Source organism: Schistocerca americana, chromosome 10 (genome assembly GCF_021461395.2).
Source record: "Schistocerca americana isolate TAMUIC-IGC-003095 chromosome 10, iqSchAmer2.1, whole genome shotgun sequence".
NCBI classification, from domain to species: Eukaryota; Metazoa; Arthropoda; class Insecta; order Orthoptera; family Acrididae; genus Schistocerca; species Schistocerca americana.
In genome coordinates, this window is record NC_060128.1 from 31,637,805 (window position 1) to 31,647,861 (window position 10,057).

The following is a 10,057-nucleotide window of genomic DNA, read 5'->3' on the forward strand; positions in this document are numbered from 1 at the left end:
AGACTCCCGACAATGACCATCCTGTCAGGTGGAATTTGCTGCAGCTAGCTGGTGCCTGTAGGGTGGGTCCCTGATCAGAGTGGGTGGCATCAGGGTGGATGACACGTGGTGAAGTGTAGTGCATAATCTCTCGCTGGTGGTGAAACACCAGCAGTCTCAGTCATCACGAGCTCAATTCAATGCACAGCTATATACTCCCATGGTGTGGCCAGGTAGGGGGCGCGATTTGGGGTCAATGTCAAAGGATGGCAGCAGATCTTATTCGCCCCAGTACCTTGTATGTTGGAGAGCTGATGGGGAATCTTTCATGACGATGCTTTACTTTTTTGTTCAGCATTTAGAGGACAAGTTTGGGAAGATGGAGAGCTTGTCCAAAATGAGATACGGGTCGCTCTTGATCAAAACAGCATCTGCGCAGTCACAGAAGTTACTCACTTGTGACAAGCTGGGCGATGTTTCTATGATCATCATGCCCCATAAGAGCTTGAACATGGTTTGGGCATCATATTTCACAGACCCTTCTTTTGCAGTCCGGCAATGAGCTGCGTGCCAATTTAGAGCAAGGAGGTGTACATTTCACCCACCATGTCCACTGGGATCCGAAGGATAATCAGGTTGCCACCGGTGCCTTCATCTGGGCTTCTGAGGGTGATACATTGCCCGAGAAGGTCAAGGTGATGGTCTACCAGTGTGCTGTAAAGCCCTATATCCCTCCCTCTATGCGGTGCTTTAAGTGCTGGTGGTTCGGCCATATGTCATCCTGCTGTACTTCCAGCGTCACACGCCGAGATTGTGGACGTCCATCACATCGCAATACTCCATGTGCCTCGCCTACCGTCTGTGTCAACTGTGAAGAGCCGCCTGACTGCAGGAATCTCTAGAAAGAAAGGAAAGTCATGGAGTACAAGACCCTGGACAGGCTGACCTACACTCGGGCTACGAGAAAATTTGATCGCCTGCATCCTGTGTGTATGGCATCTCACGCCGCTGCTACAGCAGTTCTGGCACCATCAGCTCCGCCAGCCGAGGACACCTCTCAGAGCCGGAAGACTAAAACTACTGCCTTGATGGTGGGGGGCATTTACCTCCCTGTTACTCCTGCACCACCTACTTCTGGAGCAACATCCCCCCAGCCACCTGGGACGTCCATCCTAACTTCTAACCCAGAGAAGTGTATGTTTCCTTCAGCTACCCTCCCTAGGAAAGGGTCCTTTGGGTCACTCCCTTCCCAGGTCTCTTCTAGTGGGAAAGAAGAGACCCACCAGAGCTGAAGAGCCCAAAAGCAGCTGGTCGTACGTCTTTACGCTCATCCTCAGTCCCGGAGACTGAGCCAGTGAAGTTCTCCCAGCCAGGGAAACCCAAGGAGCAGCGATAGAAAACGAAAAATGAAAGAGGAAATTGCGGTGGCACCCACAACACTGCTTCCTACAAGCTCTGTGGCTGAGGATGGGGTGGAGATTTTGGCATCCGCCGAGGACCTAGATCTCGCCAGATCCTCAGACCCAATGGATACAGACTGCTCAGGCAATAAATCGGTGGCAGCAGGTGACTCGGTGTGAGATGTAAACTGCCTCATTTAATGTTCCATGCCCTCCCAGTCTCACGATGTTATTCTCCAGTGGAATTGCGGAGGTTTTCTCCACTCCCTGTCTGAGCTACAGCAACTGTTTAGCTTTACACCTGCTATCTGCATTGCCCTCCAGGAAACCTGGTTCCCAGCAATGTGGACCCCTGAACTCTGTGGCTGTAATGGATATTACAAGAACCGTGACTAAAATAGTGTGTCAGGTGGAGTTTGCGTTTAGGACATAAACTCAGTCTGCAGTGAACGTGTGCCCCTTGGAACACTTCTTGAAGCTGTGGCTGTCAGAATAAGGGCTATGCAGGAAATAGTTGTCTGCAATGTATATCTTCCTCCAAAATGGACAACAGACACTGGGATGTCCCCTAGTCTGTCGCATGCCTGGAGCGCCGCCGACTGTGTAGCAGAGGTGATCTTTGTGAGAATGGCCCCCGAACACCTCGATTTCTCCGAAGATATCTTGGATATGCTGTACAAAGTACATGGGCTTCGAGGTGGCGAACGTCACCCCATAGGTCCGAGAACAGATTAAATAGCGGGGGAAGTATTTTGTCCCACGCCGGCGGGCCTGTCCTTACTCCCAGGGAGTGGCCAAGGGGGGAAAAGGCAGAAGTACCAGAACCAGAGACAGATAGAACCTTTCCTCTTAGAAGACGTGGCCGCAGAGCGTCCTGGTGCATGATGACGTTTCATCTGCGAAACGTCCGCCCCAATACCACCCACTCCAACCAGGGGCTCTCCTCACAGGCACCACCCAGCCTCAGGAAGGGCCATCTGGCAGGATGACCGTTGCCGTGAGTCCTGATGCCACAGGTAGACCGGCATCTACTCCTTGGCTGACGTGGGGAGGGTGCAGTTCAGGTATCGGCAGCTAAACCATTAACCAAGTTGTTGAAAAAAGGTGCAGTTTTCGAGTGGCCATAAGAATGTGAAGTAGCTGTAAAGAAGATTAAAGAGGTACTAACAAGCTCACCTCTGTCATTCTATCCAGATTTTGAAAAACCATTTATTCTTGCGACCGATGCCTCAGATTTTGTTCTGAGTGCAGTCCTTAGCCAAGAATATAATGGAGATGAAAGACCTGTTGGGTATGCCTCCCGCCAGATGAATCAGGCTGAAATAAATTATAGTACTACTGAAAAGGAATTGCTTGCACTTCTGTTCGGGGGAACCTATTTTAAATGTTATTTGTATGGTAAAAAGTTCACCATAATAACACATCACGTGGCATTAACTTGGATGTTGAATCTGAAAGACCCTAGCAGTCATTTAACTAGATGGGCTTTAAAACTTGCCGAATATGACTACGAGGTTAAGCATGAACCTGGTAGACTGCATTCTAATGCTGACTCCCTGAGTCGTAAAGTAAGGGTAGTTCAAACAAATGATGTTTTGATTGAGGAACTGAAAGAGGCGCAAAGCCGAGATGTTGAATGTCATAGGTATGTTACCAGTGTAGATTTCATTACTGAAGATGGTATTTTATACCGAAAGACTCCGGGTGGTAATAAAGTTGTAATTCCTAAGGAATTGCAGTTCAGAGTAATTGCTCAATGTCATGATAGTTTGCAAGCATGCCATAATGGGCGAAGAGCAACGAATGCAAGGATAGTTGCACGGTATTGGTGGTAAAACAGAAAGAAAGATGTTCAAAAGTATATTCAAAATATTTTACCTTGCGCTTTAAGAGCACCCCCTCCTAGGACCAAAATACCTTTACAAAGCCTTCCAGAGGCGACGAGAACATTTCAGAATATTGCCCTGGATATCGTCGGTCCTTTTCCACAAAGCAACCAAAACAATAAATACATCCTGTCCATTATGGACCACTTTTCTCGAAACCTTGTTTTGGTACCTCTCGCTGATATGGCAGCAGAGACAGTTGCTAGAGAATTTGTCAGTCACTTAGTTTTGCCTTTCGGCAGCCCTGACGATGTTCTAACAGACCAAGGGACGAACTTTATGTCGGCTTTATTCGTTCAAGGATGCAAGCTTCTAAGAATCAAAAAGTGGAGAACCACCCCCTTTCATCCAAAGGCAAATGGTCGCCTGTAACGTGTCCACAGGACAATTAAGAAAATGTTAAGTTACTATGTAAACAGAACGCATTCAGATTGGGACCGTTGTATCAATATAGTCGCTTCAGCCTATAATAGCCGTGTCCATGAGTCAACAGGCTATAGTCATTATGAGATAGTTTTTGGCAAACCGATGCACTCACCTTTTGAATTGGACAAATTGCCCCCAGGTGTGTCAAGAGGTTATCCCGCCGTTTCAAGTCAATTTGGAAACAAGTTCAAACCAATAATTCCAAAGCCACCAAAAAACAATTACAGTGAAGTAATAAGAATGCAGTAATGCCCCTTTACAAGCCTGCAGATTTAATCTTGCATAACTCAACAGTAGGACGAGGAAGAACAAAGTAGTTTGCACCTCAATATGACGGACCGTACCCTATCATTCGGTTAAGCTCTCCAGTAAATGCTGAAATCCAGTTGCCAGATCGGTTAGTGATAGTACATTTTGATCACCTGAAACCCTTTTATGGAAAAGCACCTTCCATTCAGACAGTTTTGCCTAATCCATCGCCTAGTAGTGTGTCAACTATGCCAGGACCTACAGTGACTAGGTCTGACAGGTAAAGGTTTTACCTTCTTTTTCTTCACTTTAGATATCTGCTCAAATAGTACGATAAGTTGTCGCAAGGGCTCCTAACCACTTCCTGAATGGAAAAGTAATTGACAAATACTACGAGACTATCATGATCCTACACTAACACGAGTTTAAAACTCAATCTTGGGATATTAGATCAGTTATAGCCACTGTTTGTATCTTCCATGTAATCATTCCGCTATCTTAAGCTCTGGAGAATTTAATTACAACTGTACACGTTTTCTGCAGTTCCTGCGTATCACACTAGGGGATGTCAGACCCAATGCTTGTACTCGCTGCGTCACTCTCATACCAGCTTCATCTGCCTCGTTGTAAATATCACACCACACCCCCTCTCTCTCTCTCTCTCTCTCCCCCTCCCTCTCCCTCCCTTTCCCTCCCTCCCTATATATATATATATATATTTCCCACCCTGAGAGTACAAATCCATGCTTGAAGTATGGAGTTTACCCCAGAGTTTAATCTATGTATCAATAATGTAACAGGACGAGAATAGCGAGGTTTTGGAATCATTTATTGTCGAAAGAAAAAATTACACAGTACATACAAGCCTAACATTCAGCCGGGAAGGACACAGCAATTTTAATGATATTTCTTTTCACACGTTGCACTGTCCATCTACAGAGCATACCTATGCAAAGTACGTATGACTATCAGTAACAAAATACGCCTGCTAGTGCCACTGTAATGAAAGAGAGCTGGTAGCTGCACCGAAGTTTTAGCGCGTCATGTGCCTGCACTGAAATGCTGGAGAGTATGACAAAGAACGTTGAAAGTTAAGTGTTCTGTGAAGAGGAGTGGTCTGTGCTGTGGTACCTGGTTATGGATTCAAATGGCTCAGAGCACTATGGGACTTAACATCTTAGGTCATCAGTCCCCTAGAACTAAGAACTACTTAAACCTAACTAACCTCAGAACATCACACACATCCATGCCCGAGGCAGGATTCGAAACTGCGACCGTAGCAGTCCCGCGGTTCCGGACTGCAGCGCCTAGAACCGCTCGGCCACCGCGGCCGGCTGGTTACGGGAACTACACTTAGTGTTTATGCCATTCATCCTCCATATGACAGCACTGGTAACTACCCTTTTGAACATCGCTGCAGTAGCTATTAAGCACAATTCATTTGGTCTAATGCTCAAATAAGGTACACCTTTTCATAATGATGTCTGCTGATGTACACAACAAATTGCTATCTTTTAAGAGGAACTTTTATTGATTGCCTAGCAGAAGCTAGTGAAAACTTTTCACAGGTTACATACCAAGTGAATATTCAATGTAAATTCTTCAATACTGTGTGATGAAAAAGTAACTTATTTGGTCAAAGTTCACATAGAAAGATACCGGCACTACTACGTAATTGGCAGAGGACACAATCATTTCTAATGTAATGCATCTCATTTCGTATAGTGCCCAATAATATTTTTCCGCTATCTTGGAAAACAGGGATTAGAAGTTTGTGTGTTCCACCGTTAAAGAGACTATTGGTATTCGAGGTTGCAAGTTAAAGGAAGTAGTGCCGCTCTTGGGCGTCTTCGGGCGTACTCCTTCGCCATGCACATCCAGGAATTGGCGGATATACGTAACTCAGTGTAGCCGGCCACTACGATGTGCATTTGTGTATCCAACCTGGCTGTGTACGGAAGGGAGCTGGGCTCGGAATCGTCCGATAGAGGGCACTACTTTAAGAAGAATAGAATCAGAATCGTAGTTAAACGTGAAGTATTGAGTATCGCAACTTCACTAGTTTAGTACACTAGTGTTTGACTATGCCAAAGTCATTCACCCGCATAGTGACAAATAACAGGCCACGCCATCGCAGGCAAAAACAAAACATAACTAAGCGTACGAAGAAGCGCACAGTTGACTGATAGAGCGTCCTTGCTGGAGGCGCCAGAGCACCACATTCCGTTAGATACGCAGCCGCACGCACACACACACACACACACACACACACACACCAGTACACACTACGTCAAATGAATCACTGCGCCACATTTTGTCACTTGTTACGTCATCTAATGAACCACACACGTCCTAGTTGATGAATTACACTACTACACGAAGTATCTTACACCTAACCAAACGCAGATTACATAAAACACACTAGTAAACGAAATTATTCCTACCTTATCTACAGCCTTTTAACTAATTCACACTCTTATGCTGTCTTAAATGCAATCTAGGGCGTTCAACAAGCACGTATGAGATTTACAGGATACACAATGCCGTGATACGCCATGAAACGGGTTCTGGACTACTAGTGTAAATACGTCTCACATATACACATTTGCGGTCTTCTACAATGCAGATAATCATTTTTCTCAGCTAATGAAGACGAACACTATTAGCGTTCATACAAGTGATCATTATAAAAGGCTAACTCAGATTTATTCACTGTTTACATACGACACACCTGTAAAATTATGTCTTACTGATCGCAACGGCCGCTCACTGAGCAGACGCCACAGGTAAGTCACGGATCGTGGAGATGCCGCCGTGGTGCTGCAGTACGTGCTCAGCTATGTCTCCAGGATTAGGGAGACACATGATAGAAAGAGGACGGGGCATGACACACACCTGCTGACAAATAGAGGCAGAGTTAATGACAGCTGGTCTGCATAATTACTCAAGCAAGTCTATACTTCGAGTCAAGCTCAATAGGGAATTCTTTCTTCACTAACGTTTTCCAGTCTGTTCCTTTGGCAGTGGTCCCGCTAGATAATGTATAGGAAGCGAGGATCTCGTCAATCCATTCATGCTGTCACTAATTAAAAGACGAGACCCTCACGTATCCTCACGGCCGTCGTTATTTAGCATAGAATACCGTAACTACAGATAAAATATGCATACTTTACCATAACAGTAAGAGGATTTAAAGAAAGAACCATTTATTAGAGAGTGTGGCAGGGGTTATAGGTGGTACAAAACAAGTGAGAATCTCATCATTTCACTGTCAAGATTATATTACAATTTAACACCTCAACGAATTACATTTGACTCAAATCACCACAGTCCCATTCGCTCCTATTTGCTATTACCGTCATTTATGCACTTTGTACTGATCACACCACCTCGCATTACAAGTAATGTTTTCACACATCCAGTAATGGACGTCCTTAGTATTCATAGCCATGGACCATGACAGTCTCCTTTCAAGTGACATAATTCGTCCGGAATTAAATGTCTTAATGCCAACTCGTAGCAGCGAGCAAGCGTTGCAAAGCGACTGGAAGGCAGTATAGTCGCCTCAGGACTAATAGATGTGCAAAGTCATAAGCTAATTTTGTATACCATCAGTTTGTATACGCAGGGAACACGGGGCCATGTCTCAACATTCCCCCTCCCCTCACTGTATTATGTGATAGTTACTTACTATTATCTTTCCTTTATAAATCAAATAGCACCTAAGCCATGCCGGTCACCCTGCAACCTTGCATAACAAGGAGCGGCTCCGCGGTAAAGACTAATACACCTGTTTGTCTGTGGGAATGTTTCGCTGCCACCGCAGCCATGGAAGTCACTGACGTGTCAGATTGACAGGTTGGACTCAGTAAATTATGGGAACTACTCCGGAATGGGCTCAAGCGCTACGTTGTAATTGGCCAAGGGTAAAGGAGCGCCTGCTGAGTTGGCCTGAATCACAACCGGCTAGTTCAGCGAGAGACAGATTCGCACCCACAGTGGACAACCAGTAACAGGGACGACTATTTCGTTGGCTCGGTTTTTTCACGCTCCTGATAACACACGGCATGCTGGTATCCGTGCTGCAGAATCGTTTGATACCTGCAGTCACCTGTGTTTGCAGTTAATTTTTGAAGCCCTCTTTTATTACTTACTCTGCTGCCGAGCCCTCGGATCTACCCTGTCTTTCTTCTTTTGTTAATGAGTATGCAGTGGTACCGTAAATTACCCCAACACTACCGGTCCTATCCGTTTTTCCAGCCATTTTCCTCATCGAGGTGTCGCTGCTTCCTTGTTGCAGTGTCCATGTTTAAGCTATTCTCCGACGATCTATTGTGAAGTGAGAGTCGTGTGTCTGCTATCTAGCTTAGCGAAGAATCAGTGTCCTTCGAGACTAGGCGAAAACCTGCGTTGGAAATTTTTTAAGACGTAACCATTGGCACTACTTGGTTGTTCCCAAGCAGAGTTTTGCCCCTCCCTTAGAGTACATAAATACAATCATCGTGTTTAGTGTCATGAAAAGTCATGAGCAGCAAAGAAAAGTGAAAATGCTAAATCAAGTGCGACGTGTAATTTGCGTCGTAGCAAAGATACGATACGTACTTGCAAGAGCCACCACACAGTTCTTAGTGCCACCAGAAATTATCTCTCAGCGTTACTCGCTAAACTAAGTACGCCAATACTCGGTCGTGTAAGAGGGAATTTTTATTCCCCGCGCGTACTACTGTGCAGCAGTGCAGCGCGCAACACACGTGTGCGTACGGGCACGCGCTGCCTGATCAGCAGAGACGCTCATCACATAACGTCGTAGTAACAACGGGTTGTGTGTGCAAAGGGCAAGGACGTAATCAACGCGATATTATGACTCGCTCTTACTGGGAATTGCTCGTTCATGGGGAACAATTGCAAGCCCCAATCCCTAGCACGAAGGAGGTTCAGCAGGTTACCCCCACCTTTCGGCCTAGGATGACACGCTGATTCCTTCAGTGTAGCGCGCGTGCGGCCCAGAACATCTGAGGGCATCACAGACCTGTTATTGCTCAATCTCGTGCAGCTAGACGCCGCCTGTCCCTCTAAGAAGAAAAGTACAGCACGAAGGATGTCACGCGACTAATTAGCAGGCTAAGAACGGCCATGCACCACCACAGACCGAATCAAGAAAGAGCTACCAATCTGTTAATCCTTCCGGTGTCCGGGCCTGGTCAGGTTTCCCGCAGCCATTGTAACCAGTAAACTTTACTTTTCAGCTACGCTTCACCTCTCAGTATATTTATCCACAGAATAGGCAATAAGTCACTCTGAGCTTTATAATGCCACACATGACAATGTTGATCCGCCTCTTCTTGTATTACAGTCATTACATACAGCATTATTTCGCTGCCTTCTTAGGAGCCGAGTATTATGCCAGGTGTTGGCACATTTCTTTCCCAACAGTCACGTCAGCGAATCTCGAGTTTTCATAGGAGTAAAGAGCCGAAGAATCTGTCTTGTTAAGTTGCTGTTCCCAATTTGCCTGAAGCAATCAGGGTGTATTTCTATTTTGTTTTGGTTTCAGGGCGCAAAACTGCTATGGTCATTGGCGACCAGTCTGTTTTTTTCTTTTTTTTTTGTGGTTTTAGGGCGCACAACTTCAATGGTCATTAGCGCCCTGACTACTCTAAGAATGCACCGCGAGGCACAAGTTGACCACAACAACTAAAAGGGAAAACACGATAAAAGACAGACTGACAGGCATAGGATTAAAAAACAGCATCACCAAATGTCCTTAGCGAGGTTTGTCAAATTGATAAAACGAAGAACACGAGCAGCTGCTCGTGGGTCATCCGCTAAAATGGCATCGAAAGTATTTGGCAGGTTAAGATCGAGGCGCAGTGTGTTAAGATCTGGACAGGACATTAAAATGTGTCTAACCGTCAGCAAGTGCCCACATGGGCAGAACGGCGCTGGCGCAGCGGTCAGCAGATGGCGATGGCTGAACCGGCAGTGTCCAATTCTTAACCGGGCTAAAACGACCTCCTCCCGCCGAGAAGGGCGTGAGGAGGACGTCCAAGCCACGGGAAGAGGTTTTAAGGCCCGAAGCTTGTTGTCGGTAAGTGCAGCCCAATCGGCATGCCACAG